Genomic DNA, 12,380 nt, shown 5'->3' with positions numbered 1-12,380 from the left:
CAACATACCTGAGCACACCCCTCCTGGGAGCGCTGATCTCTCTCTCCCTCCCTGTCCGTCATCCTAACCTAATTCTTGCTTTACTGATTCTCCAAACTTCATGGTGGGAAGGGATCTCTCAGCAGCCATGGAGTCCAGCCATACCTTGAATCCCTTCTACATCATACCAACCTTGCCTGGCAAAGCCTCCAGTGAAGGGAAACCCACTGTCCTGGAGCAGGTCCCCCCATTTTCCGATAGGCCAAATAGTTAGGAAGTTTTTCCTGACAATAAGTCTAAATATTCATCTTCTTTACTCTAAGAGCTAAGGGCTCTCGAATACTAGTTAGATGGGAATCTAGAAAGAATGTTTGTGTGTCCTGGAACCCCAGGATCGTTACCCTCATGAAGCCTGAAGGCTGGTGTAGCCACATCAGCTGGACCCTGAATGTAGTCCGACCTACAGGGTTCTAGACATGAGTAGAGTCTGTGAGTGCCTGGTTGGTGTCCCAAAATCCAATTCAAACATGGAGCACCAGCAACAATCCCCCTTCTTAGGGTAGCTAAGTGGTGCAGTAGATAGAGCACTGGCCCTGGATTCAGAAGGACCTGAGTTCAAATCTAGCCTCAGACACTTGACACTTAATAGCTGTGTGACCCTGGGCAAGTCACTTAACCCCAATTGCCTTGCCTCCCCCCAAAAAAATCCAATCCCCCTTCTTGCATAGAGATTAAAGGAAGGTGAAGCAAAGTTTGGAAGTCCTTTTTGAGCCCAGTCTCAGTTATGTGTGAGGTTGAAGTGCATCCTCAACCACAGGATATAGTCTTTGTCTATCCTACTTCACTCTTCCTGGAGAGGAGCTCTGTAGGAGAGACCCTGCCTATGTCACTCTCCCATGCTCTCTCTCTCTCTCTCTCTCTGATTGCAAGTCTCCAGCATGAGTTTGTGATGTGTCATTTGCATCGCTGGAGCCCCGATTGGGAGAAAGGGAGTGGGGGGAAGACTCAAAGGGACACCACAGGAGAAGGGGAGCAAAGGAGGGGCAGAAGCAAGTGGACAAAGAAGAAGAGGAGGATCCTGGAGAGGGAGAAGGGAGAGAAGCAAGAGAAGGGAGGAGGACAAGGGGAGGAAGCAACAGCTTTTGGTTAGCAGCAAGACTCCAGAGTCTGCCAGCCCTGGGATCAGGTGAGCCCCATTGTGGGCCAGAAAGCTGATCCTTCCCCTAGGGGACTGATGGAGGGTGGAGTCACCCAGATGGGAGGTAGACCAAGTTAGGCAAAAGACACAGTCTTCTTTTTCTATCTTGCCCTTGATTCTCAGGGGCCAAAGACATCGTGGTAGGAAAAACCTGGCTGGAACTGCTTCCCACTGTGTAACCTGGTCTGTGGTTAACCAGAACTCCTGCAGGGAAGTCTCTAACTAGACTCCCCCAGGGAGTAAGAAAGGAGGGTCACATTTCTATCATTTCTACCAATTTGCATATGATTTGCATATACCTGACAGAATTTACCCTGAGCTCCCCCTTTGTTCTCTCTCTCTCTCTCTCTCTCTCTCTCTCTCTCTCTCTCACTCTCTCTCTCTCTCTCCCTCTCCCTCCATCCCTCCCTCCCTCCCCCTTCATTCTCTTTGTATCTCTCGCCTCCTCTTTCTCTCTCTTCCTCTGTTTCTTTCTTCCTCTCTCTCCCCTTCTCTCTTCCTCTCTCCCTCTCCCTCCCCCCTCTTCATTTTTCTCTCTCTCTCCCTCTCTCTCTTCCTCTTTCCCCCTAGTCTTTCTCTTTTTCTCTCTCACCTCCTCTTTCTCTCTCCCTGTCTTTCTCTCCATCTCTCTTCCTCTCTCCCTCCCTTCTTCTTTGTCCCTCTCTCTCCCCTCTCTCCCCTCTTCCCTCTTCATCATCTCCCACTCAGATCTCTCTCCTATCCCTTCCACATCTCTCTTGAAGCATATAGCATCAAAGGTGGGTCATTTGGGACCTGGGGAAGGTGAGAGGGCGTCACAGTCAACACCCTGTGAATTTCTGACCACCTTTAGTTTGGAGATTCTAGCAGCCTCTTGAGCGAGTTATTTCCCTTCTGTGAGACTCAGTTTTCTCAACTTTAAAATTAGGGAATTGGATTAGACAGTGTCCTCTAGGAACTCCCACCTTAGGGCCCAGCTGGCCAGATAAGTGAGTCAGTGAGAGAACATTCAACCTGTATCTATGGGTAACAGGCATCCTAGCCATATGCTCATTGCCAAGTACCTTGCTCCTCTTCTCTTTCTCTGAGTAATCAGTAACACCATGACAGGTTCATTTCCCTGTGGCTCTGCTCCCTATCCCTGTGACTTCCTAGACCAAAACACCCTTCCCTGGCCACTACTACCCTATATATATATATATATAATTTTTTTTTTTTTTGCGGGGCAATGGGGGTTAAGTGACTTGCCCAGGGTCACACAGCTAGTAAGTGTCAAGTGTCTGAAGCTGGATTTGAACTCGGGTACTCCTGAATCCAAGACTGGTGCTTTATCCACTGCGCCACCTAGCTGCCCCCTACCCACTATATTTTTTTCTATGCCTATTAGACAGTAAGTTCTTTGAGGACAGGGACTATCTTAATTTTATATTTGTGTTCCCAACCCTTAGCATGGTGCTGAAGAAAAATTCTTTTCATTCATTTATTCATTTTCATTTCATTTATCTCTGATCCTATACTCAAAGGTGCTTCCCAGATCCAATGTTATCTCTTCTAAGGGCCCTCCCAGCTCTGACATCCTATATTCTAAGGCCACTCCCAGTTCTTATATCCTGTCTTCTAAGGGCCTTCCAGCTCTGACATTCTGTGTTCTAAGGACCCTATCAGTCTTGACATCCTATGTTCTAAACTCCCAGCTCTGAGCATTATGAAGCTCCTTTGACCCCTGACATTCCATGAATTTTTCCAGCACAGGTTGGATTAGATAAGCCTCCAAGGTCCTTTCTAATTCTATGACCTGAGTTCCAATCCCAATTTTGCTATTAATTTACCATGTGACCTTGGGAAAGGAACTTTAGCTCTCTGGGACTCTCTTCTGTAAAAATGAAGGTGGGTGGGGAGCAGCTAGGTGGCACAGTGGATAAAGCACTGGCCCTGGATTCAGGAAGACCTGAGTTCAAATCTGACCTCAGACACTTGACACTTACCAGCTGTGGTGACCCTGGGCAAGTCACTTAACCCCAATTGCCTTACCAAAAAAAAAAGAAAGAAAAATGAAGGGGGGTCAGGCTCAGTTGTCCTTCCAACTCTAAATCCTGAGGTTAGAGTTAGGGTCATGAGGAGAAAGTGGGAACAGTGGGACTCAAGGGGACTCAAGGCAATCAGCCAGTGTTAACTGTATTATTCATGATGTGGTAATGGGACAAGATTCAGGACTCCTCCAGGCCTGCTTGGCACCAACAGAGCCTAAAAGACCTGCGACCTCTTCAGCTCTGTCCCTGCTCTCTCTCCCCAGCAAGAAGCTGAAGGACAGCCCTGAATATATTCTGCTCCGAGGACCCAAGTGGGCACTGGTTTTATACAACACAGAGAGAATGAATCCCTGGAAAGAGGGCGAGCCAACCGGAAAGCCTGGTGAGAAAAGTCAGACAGAGAGCTGGGATTATTTTCTCAGTTTGCTTCCTGGGTTTTCATTGCAGGAAGTTTGCCATTGATGACACTGTTGGTAATGGAGGAGAGATGTTTGCAGCCATGCCCTTGACGGAGCCAAGCCAGCTCCAGGGAAGGGAGAAGGAAACAGGGAGCAGAGAAAGGGCTGGTACCGGGTTAGGGAAAGTAAGAGCACCAGAGCCAGGGCTCCTGGGACCCCAGGGCCAGAAGGGGCCTTCTCCCCCTGATTCTGTCCCACTTTTATTTATTTATTTATTTATTTTCCTTTCTTTTTGCATGGGCAATGAGGGTTAAGTGACTTGCCCAAGGTCACACAGCTAGTAAGTGTCAAGTGTCTGGGGTTGGATTTGAACTCAGATCCTCCTGAATCCAGGGCCGGTGCTTTATCCACTGTGTCACCTAAATATCCCCTATGTCCTACTTTTATAGAGAGCCAACCATGTTCTGTGGGAAAACCAGGATCTCGGAGATTTTCTGATTCCTGGCTGATTGGGCGCTTGAGGAGTCCTGGGTCACAGGACCATCAAATGACTGGATCATAGACTTCAAACCGGACCTTAGAAGTTCTAACATCTTCATTTTACAGATGAGAAAACTGAATCCCAGAGAGCTTAAGTGACCAAGGTCACATAGCTAGTAAATGTCTGAGGTGCCATTAAAATTCAGGTGTTTCTGGGCAGCTAGGTGGCGTAGTGGATAGAGCACCAGCCCTGGATTCAGGAGGACCTGAGTTCAAACCCAGCCTCAGACACTTGACGCTTACTAGCTGTGTGACCCTGGGCAAGTCACTTAACCCCAATTGCCTCACCAAAAAAACAAAAAAACCCCCACCAATCTAATGGGGAGACAACCCATAAATAGGTACACATAAGACAGAAAGAGTCAATGGAAGTCAGTGGGTTCTCTGGTCCTCATTTCACTAAGTCAAAGCATTGCTTACCAGGCACTGAGCTAAGTCCTTTGAGAATACAAAGACTACTTGAAACAATCCCTGCCTGCCCTTAAGGGCACTGGAGAGTAGGAGTGGGGATGGGGAATCCCTGCCTGCCCTTAAGGGCACTGGGGAGTAGGAGTGGGGATGGGGAGGGGGGGAGAGAGACAAGATATATGCAGATAAATAAATCCAAACCCCTTGGGTTTATGCATGGGTAGTTTCATACTAGAGTTCTCCTGTCACGCATGAAGCTTGGGTTCAATTTCTGATTGGTGCCTTTTTTTGGGAGTCAGCATGATACAATGGAAAGAGAACAGATTTTGGAGGGGACCTCCAAATCCTGCTTCTGACAACCATGAAGCTAGAATGGCCTCAGTGATCAGTTAACCTCTCTCAACCTCAGTTTCCTCCTCTCTAAAATTTGGAGCAGATAGACTCTAATGAACCCTGTGAGTTCTAGATCTAAAAACTGAGGGGAGTCAGGAAAGGGCCTCCCTGGGAAGGGGTGGGCAGTCAGGAAGCTCCCCCAAGCCAGGGTTGATTTTAAAGGTCTTGATCCATTTGAGGTGTGTCTCTCTCATGAGAGGGGGGAGGGGAGAGTTCCCCTTGCTGACTCCCAGGCCGCAGATCAGTAGAGGGGGTTCCTGGAATGGGTAAGGGCAGCTTCACCAGTAGCTGCAGCTGTGTGGTTTTAATCTGGGAGCATCAAGGCGGAAGTAATTGTTTACATCTAAATTGGACTCAGATTTCTCCTTCCAGCTGCCTTGCTCAGGGCTCACCAGGCCTCTGGAGGGCGAGGTGTCCCTTGTCCCTTCCGATGGCCCCACACCGTTCTTAGCCTGTGACCCCACGAGGCCCTGGGTGGGGAATTCTGCAGGCCAATCTCTCTCTAACCTGAATCAGGCCCCCATTCCCTGACTCTTCCAGGGCTGAGGAAGTCCAGGGAGCAAGTAGACCCCCTTTACAGGTCACTCACGTGGCTAAATCGGGTGTGATGGCGGGAGCAGATGAATTCAGAGAGACCTCGGGGAGGTAGAAAACCCAGGCGACCTGATTCCCAGCCTTGGACTCAGTCTGCTGGCTCCCACCCAGGTCCTTGCCCCGGGGGACGGGAAATCACACCTCTTAGGCAGACAATAGGGACAGTGAGTCTTGGGACAGTCAGGAACTGGGAAGGGGGTCAGTGTGGGACTGGGCAGCCATCCTCAGGGGTAGGACAGCAATAGAGGGCTGGGACTTCTCCACCCTACCTGCCCCTGGCCAATCAACAGTCCCCACCTAAGAAAGGGGGAAGACAGGCCGAGGAAAGGGAGAGGGCGAAGGGACAAAGGGAGAGGAGGCTAGAGAAAATTTCTGAGCTGAATCCGGGTAGGGGAGAGGGGGGGAGTGTTGGGCCAGGGCGAGCGGGGCGCTGAGCCCCAGGGGCAGGTAAAGGAGTTGTTTCCTGTCAGCGGCTCCCCCTAGAAGTCTTTCACCTTTTATGGTAAAGGGATTGCTGTGGGACCGGCTGGGAAAGAGGGAGGAAGAGAAAGAAGTGGGGGAGGGAGAGAGGGAGGGAAGGAGGGGAGGAGGAGAGGGAGGGAGACAGGGGAGGAGGAGAGGGAGGGAGGCTGGCAGGCTGGGGGCCGGGAGAAAGGAAGGGGCTGTGATGTCAGCGGGGAGGCTCGCTTACCTCCCTGACCCGGGCAGAAGGCACTGCGGGGCTGCTGGGGAGAGAGACTGCGACCGGCGGCGACCGGGGCTCAGGTGAGAGCAGCAATGGGGACTCCGCGACGGTGGAGAACAGTGGGGAGGTTCGGGCAGCTGCCGGGCCGCGGGTTCGAGCCCCATTTCCCCTCGGGATCAGGGGAAGGGGGAGGAAGGGGCAGGGGTTCTCCACACACACCCCCGCCCCCGCCCCTGCCCGGGGGGAGAATCCTCTGAAGGACAGAGACCGACAAAGCCCGGGAGCTGTCCCGAAGGGTGCCGGGCCCCGTGGAGGAACCGGCCCGGGCTTGGGCGGGGGGGGGGGGGGACGTCGAGGAGGTAGGAGATAATGCTCGCCCCAAGGGCAGGAAGCGGGGTGCTTGGCAGCACCGGTGCCCTGCTGACCTCAGCTGCCCGAGCATCGGCAGGCACTCTGCCCGGCTTCTTACAGACGGCAGAGGAATTGCCCCCGTCTCTGGACAGAGACCAACCCAACGAAGATTTCGAGCTAAAAGAGCGCTTAGAAATCTTCTAGGTCAACCCCTTCACTTTACAGACAAGGAAACTGAGGCACAGAGGGGTTTAGTGACTTCCCCAGTAGGGATTCGAACTCAGGTCCTCTAACTGTAAATCCAGAGCTCTCTCACTACATCAAGTTCAAGCGTCTGCTTCTAAAGTCAGACCCTGGGACTCTTCGCCTGGTTCCAATCCCCACACTCACGGAGGGGAGAAAAGGGGGAGGGGAAGACGAGTGAAGGGAAGGAGGAGGTGGGGAGCTCAAAGCTTCAATAGTTCCTTCAAGGGATAATCTCTCCTCCCCCTTGTCCCCTGGACCCGGACTTGGGTGCCGCCCATCCTTGGGACACTGTCCACCTCCCTGGTTATGTGTTGAATTTGTGAAAAGGCAGAAGAGGAGGTCAGTTCTGTCCACAGCAGAGGACCTTCAGAGAAGCCTGGAGTCAAGACCAGCCCCCAAGGACCTAGGGGACAGATCCTTCCAGAGGGCCCCTTGACTTCCTTGCAGATGATAGAATTTTAAACTGGGAGCAATCCCGGAGGACAGCGAATGGGGAAACTGAGACCCAGAGAAGGCATACCTTAAGGTGACATACCTAAGGGTCACAAAGCAACAGAGCAGGGCTTCTCCCCCTGCCCTTCACTCCACCATCTCTGTGTCCACCCTCCCCCTGAGGTTTAGGCAAAAAGTGGAACGAACAGTCAGTGAACATTGCCCAGCTGCTTGGGGCCTCCCATCCACCCCCAAGCTCTGCTGAGTGGAAGGAGAAGCCAGGAAAAGGCTATTTTTGTGACTCCTAATTATCACAGAAGATTAAACCCCAGCTCTTGCCCCTGGGACAGGACCTGAGCAGCCCAAAGTACTGGCTATGTGCCCCTTCTGGGCACTCCCTTACCACCCAAACTCTGCCATCCTCCGCAGCCCTGCCTCCACCAACTTTGTGTGTGTGTGTTGATGTCTTTTGTTTTTACATCACTTTCATTTCCAAAGAGAATCATTGCTCCTTGTAGCAACAAATAAAAAAGAGGAGGAAAGGGGGCAGCTAAGTGGCGCAGTGGATAAAGCACTGGCCCTGGATTCAGGAGGACCTGAGTTCAAATCCAGACTCAGACACTTGACACTTACTAGCTGTGTGACCCTGGGCAAGTCACTTAACTCTCATTGCCCCTCCCCACCCCCATGAATGAAAAAGAGGAGGAAAAAAGGAATTTATCAAAAATGACCGGGGGCAGCTAGGTGGCGCAGTGGATAAAGCACTGGCCCTAGATTCAGAAGGACCTGAGTTAAAATCTGGCTTCAGACACTTGGCAGTAGCTGTGTGACCCTGGGTAAGTCACTTAATCCTCACTGTCCTAAAAAAAAAAATGACCAAAACATCACCCAAGTCTGACAATATATACAATGTCCTCACACATAGTCCTGCACTTCTGTAAAGGAACACCCTCGTCCTTCCCAGTGCTTAGATTAAAGCATTTATTAATCACTACTAGATCCCAGGCACTGTGCTAACTATTCCACACCTCTCCCCTTCTCTGACCTCCCTGGCTCTCATTTATAGATCCACTCAATCAGTTAACAAGAATTTAAATGGCATTTTTCCCTCATCGTAGTCTATCATTGTTCCCATTTTAAAGAAAAGTAAGGGGGCAGCTAGGTGGCGCAGTGGATAAAGCACCAGCCCTGGATTCAGGAGTACCTGAGTTCAAATCTGGCCTCGGACACGTGACACTAGCTGTGTGACCCGGGGCAAGTCACTTAACCCCCATTGCCCTGCAAAAAAAAAAGAAAAAGAAAAGTAGACTTGAGTCTGGAAGCTGAAGTGACTTATCCGAGGTCCTGTAGCTATTAATTGTGGAGGTAATGGTGTTGTAGAAAGAGACCTAGATTTGATTAATGGGAATCCAGGCAAGTCCCTTTGTCCCCCTAAGCCTCAATTGTTCACATCTAGAAATGCAAATAATTTCATACTTGGACTTCATCCCTCACAAGGCACTTGTAAGAAAGCGCTTTGTATAAACCAGAACTTTTTAACACAATTGAAATAGGAGCAAGTGGCAGAATGGAGAACTTGAACCCAAGTCTTGTGCCTGGCAGATGGGAAGGGGAGTTTTTCCCCACTTGATTTCTCTAGACTAGCTCTCAGTCACTCTGTGGGTAGCTGGTTCCTCTGCTCCTTTTTTATCCTGATAGGGATGAATGCCTGACTTGGTTTATGCATGTGTGTGTTTGTATGTTGGGGAGGGGGAGACTATGAAGGGAACTCCAGTTCTAGGAAAAATAAGGAAGGACAGGAATGGTGAAAGGGAAAGGGGGGAGGGAATAAGCATTTCTATAAGTGCCTACTAGGAGGCAGGCACTGTGCTAAGCACTTTTGCAAATGCCGTCTTTAAGGAGGCTTGCAAGGGGGGGGGGGGGGAGCGGGCTGCGGCACGTAGCCAAGGTTGTTCAGGATTTCTTTTTCCCCCCAAATCCATGACCCAGTTTGGGCTCAAACCGAAATGCTTTTTAAGTCACTCAAACATACAGACTTTCAGGGGTGACCTGAAACACCCCCATACTGTTAGGCATCGACAAGGCAAAGCAAGTGACTACCATAGAGCCCTCCAGACCTGCCGGGTCCCCTTCGCTTTTGCCTCCTTTGTGGGCGGGGGTGGGGGTAGGGGACACAACGACTACTACTGCTGGCCCCAGCTCCTCCATCACCCCGTACTGAGCCCCGAGGCTCAGGCGAGGGCTGTGTCCCAGCCGGTCTCTCTCTTCCTTCCGCCGGGCAGGAAACGACTTTCCTTTTCTTTGTTCTTACTTTCTCCTTCCCCACCCCACCCCCCAAACTGGATATCCGCTTAGTCCATCAGAGGAAGAGCTGGGGGGGGGCGGGTAGCGAGGATGTGAAGCGTCCCAGGTTGAGGTGGGGTTGGTTCAGATCCCCAGCCTCAGGGTGAGATGCTGCCTTCTGGGGAGAGACTAACTGTTCTCCAGAGAAGTCTGGCCCTTTAAGGGAGGGAGAGGATGGGGTCTGACCACCACCACAACTCCCCTCTCCCCCAGAATTCAGGGGATGACCATGGAGGGAGGTAGGGTGATCTCCACCCCCACCCAAACGCCAAATGGGGTCAGGCCTCCAGCACAGCAGAAGGGTCTCTGGGGTGGAGTAGGCTTTGAAAATTCCAAGCCCATCGTTCCCATGGGGACTGAGTTCTCCAGCAGTAACCACAAGCAAGGCAGAGAGAAAGGGGGAGGGCAGGAGAAGGGGGAGTGGGTTTGTACAGCTGTCAGCATCTGGGTTGCAGGGCTGGATTCCTCTGCCCCAGGCTGCTGTTCAGTTTTTCTAAAGAAATCCAGTAAGAATGACTTTGCCATGGGGGCAGTTGGGTGTCGCAGTGGATAAAGCACTGGCCCTGGAGTCAGGAGTACCTGAATTCAAATCCAACCTCAGACACTTAACACTTCCTAGCTGTGTGACCCTGGGCAAGTCACTTAACCCCAATTGCCTCACTTTAAAAAAAAAAAAAAAGGAAGAAGAATGACTTTGCCAGAGACAGACAGACAGACAGACAGACAGAGACAGAGAGAGAGAGAGAGAGAGAGAGAGAGAGAGAGTGTGTGTGTGTGTGTGTGTGTGTGTGTGTGTGTATGTATGTAGGATTTAGGTGGGTGAAGGTGCATCTGGGCTTTGCTTTGGTGCCCAAAAGGAAGGCTTAGGGTAAAGCTATTAAGGAGTTTATATATTCACCCAAACTGGGAAAAGGACTCCCTTTTTCAGATAAGCAAACTGAGTCCCAGGGAGGGTCACACAGCTAAGAATTAGCAGATTCTGAGATTTGAACTCAGGTCTTCTGACTAAATCTAGTGCTCTTTTCAACACCTTAGGGCTAACCTATTTGATCATCATCTCCTGGGGGAGGAGCTCAGTTCTCAAGGACTATAACAAACCTCTTGGGCCTTGGTTTAGCTTTCCCAATGGGTACACTTACATGGAGCTAATCTCAGACCTCGGGCATTTGAGAATTTGGGGTCTCCTTTTATCATCTAGTGAAAACACAGACTCAATTAAAATCCCCCATCACTGAACGTCACCCTGTAGGCACCTGGAAATCCAAGCTTTGATTCACAGGGTCACAGCCTCATAGATTTAGAGCAGGACAGGACCTTGGACTGAGTCCAACCCCCATTGCATTTTTAGGAAATGGGGAGTCAGAGAGCTTATGTGATTTGTTTGCCCAAGGTCCCACACGCAGGAGTTGGGATGGAAATGCTGGTGTTCAAAATCCCGGTTCTGATAAGGACTATCTGGGTGACCTTAGGAAAGGCATTAATGATCTGAGCCTCAGTTTCTTCATAGGACCGTGGTGAGGAGAGTTCCAGCCATACCTTAAAGCCATATAGAAATGGGGGCTAATGGGGGCACCTAGGTTGCCCAGAGCACCAGCCCTGAAGTCAGGAGGATCTGAGTTCAAATCTGGTCTCAGACACTTGACACTTATTAGCTGTGTGACCCTGGGCAAGTCACTTAACCCCAATTGCCTCACCAAAAAAAGAAAAAAAGAAATGGGGGCTAATAATGGCACTTCAGATGGAGCAGCCTGTAGATTACAGTTTGGGCCTTTTCCCCAAGCCTGTAGTCAAGGGTATGTTGGTCAGTGTTTAACCACCAGCTCTCCAGGGAGTAAAAGGTATACAGGGTACACTTTTAGGTTTAATCTACATTTTAAACATTCCCTCCCTCACTTTCTTAAGTCCATACAATCAAAACCAATAAAATCATCCCTGATTTGGGACATTTACTGATTTCCCAGGCATAAAATGATCATGGAGGAAATTTAACAATCTATAACCAACAGGCACTGGCTCTTTCTGAGAGGTTAAGTTTCCCTTTCAGCCCGACTTCTCCACAAGTAGAGATGTTCCACAGTGGCCCGTATGCTCCTTCCTGGACATACTGTTTATTCTTTGTCAGGACCACCCACTGGACTGGGTCCTCATGCCATTGCAGGGTAACACTGACCCAAGCTGTAGACCCACACCAAGGACCCTACATAGGTCAGGCCCTTCTGAGGCATCTGCTGGCCAGTATGGCCAGCCCTTCTTCTTGTAGCTTTGCAAAAGTGCTTACTTAGCACAGTGTCTGGCACATAGTAGGTGCTTAATAAATGCTTCCTTCCTTCCTTCTTTCTAGCAAGAATGCTAGCCTTAGGGCGGCTGGGTGGCGCAGTGGATAAAACACTGGCCTTGGATTCAGGTGTACCTGAGTTCAAATCCAGCCTCAGACACTTGACACTTACTAGCTGTGTGATCCTGGGCAAGTCATTTAATCCACATTGCCCTGCAAAAAAAAAAAAAAAGAAAAAAAAAAGAAGAAGAATGCTAGCCTTGAAGTCAAGAGACCTCAGTTAGATTCTGGGTTGAAGTCCTTATTACTAGCTGTGGGGTGTGTGTGTGTGTGTGTGTGTGTGTGTGTGTGTGTATGAGAGAGAGAGAGAGCATGCAGGGGCTATGAGCAAACCACTTAGCCTTAGATTTAAGTTAACCTCCCCTATAAAATTGGGGTCATGATACTTGTGCTACTGATCTCACAGAGAGGTCGTAGGGAAACCATCTTGTAAGCATCCATTCTTACAGTGGCTCTGGAGCTGAAGGGC

General features: G+C 50.2%; 1 protein-coding gene across 2 annotated transcripts in view; it reads left to right on the top strand.

Annotated features, from left to right (window-relative positions):
- The first annotated feature begins 6,205 nt into the window (after positions 1-6,205).
- Positions 6,206-12,380, top strand: part of FBLIM1 (filamin binding LIM protein 1) — a 44,004-nt gene continuing 37,829 nt past the window's right edge. Inside the window, exon 1 of one of the 2 annotated variants that reach the window (XM_043996241.1) lies at positions 6,206-6,284. The gene's annotated coding sequence lies outside the window, so the exon portion shown is untranslated. Of the gene's footprint in view, positions 6,356-12,380 lie in introns of both variants that reach the window. The other variant, XM_043996242.1, reaches the window with a different exon arrangement.

This window comes from Dromiciops gliroides, chromosome 3 (genome assembly GCF_019393635.1).
Source record: "Dromiciops gliroides isolate mDroGli1 chromosome 3, mDroGli1.pri, whole genome shotgun sequence".
NCBI lineage: Eukaryota > Metazoa > Chordata > Mammalia > Microbiotheria > Microbiotheriidae > Dromiciops > Dromiciops gliroides.
Note: the sequence above shows the minus strand (reverse complement) of the source record. Positions and strands in the feature narration are given on the sequence as shown.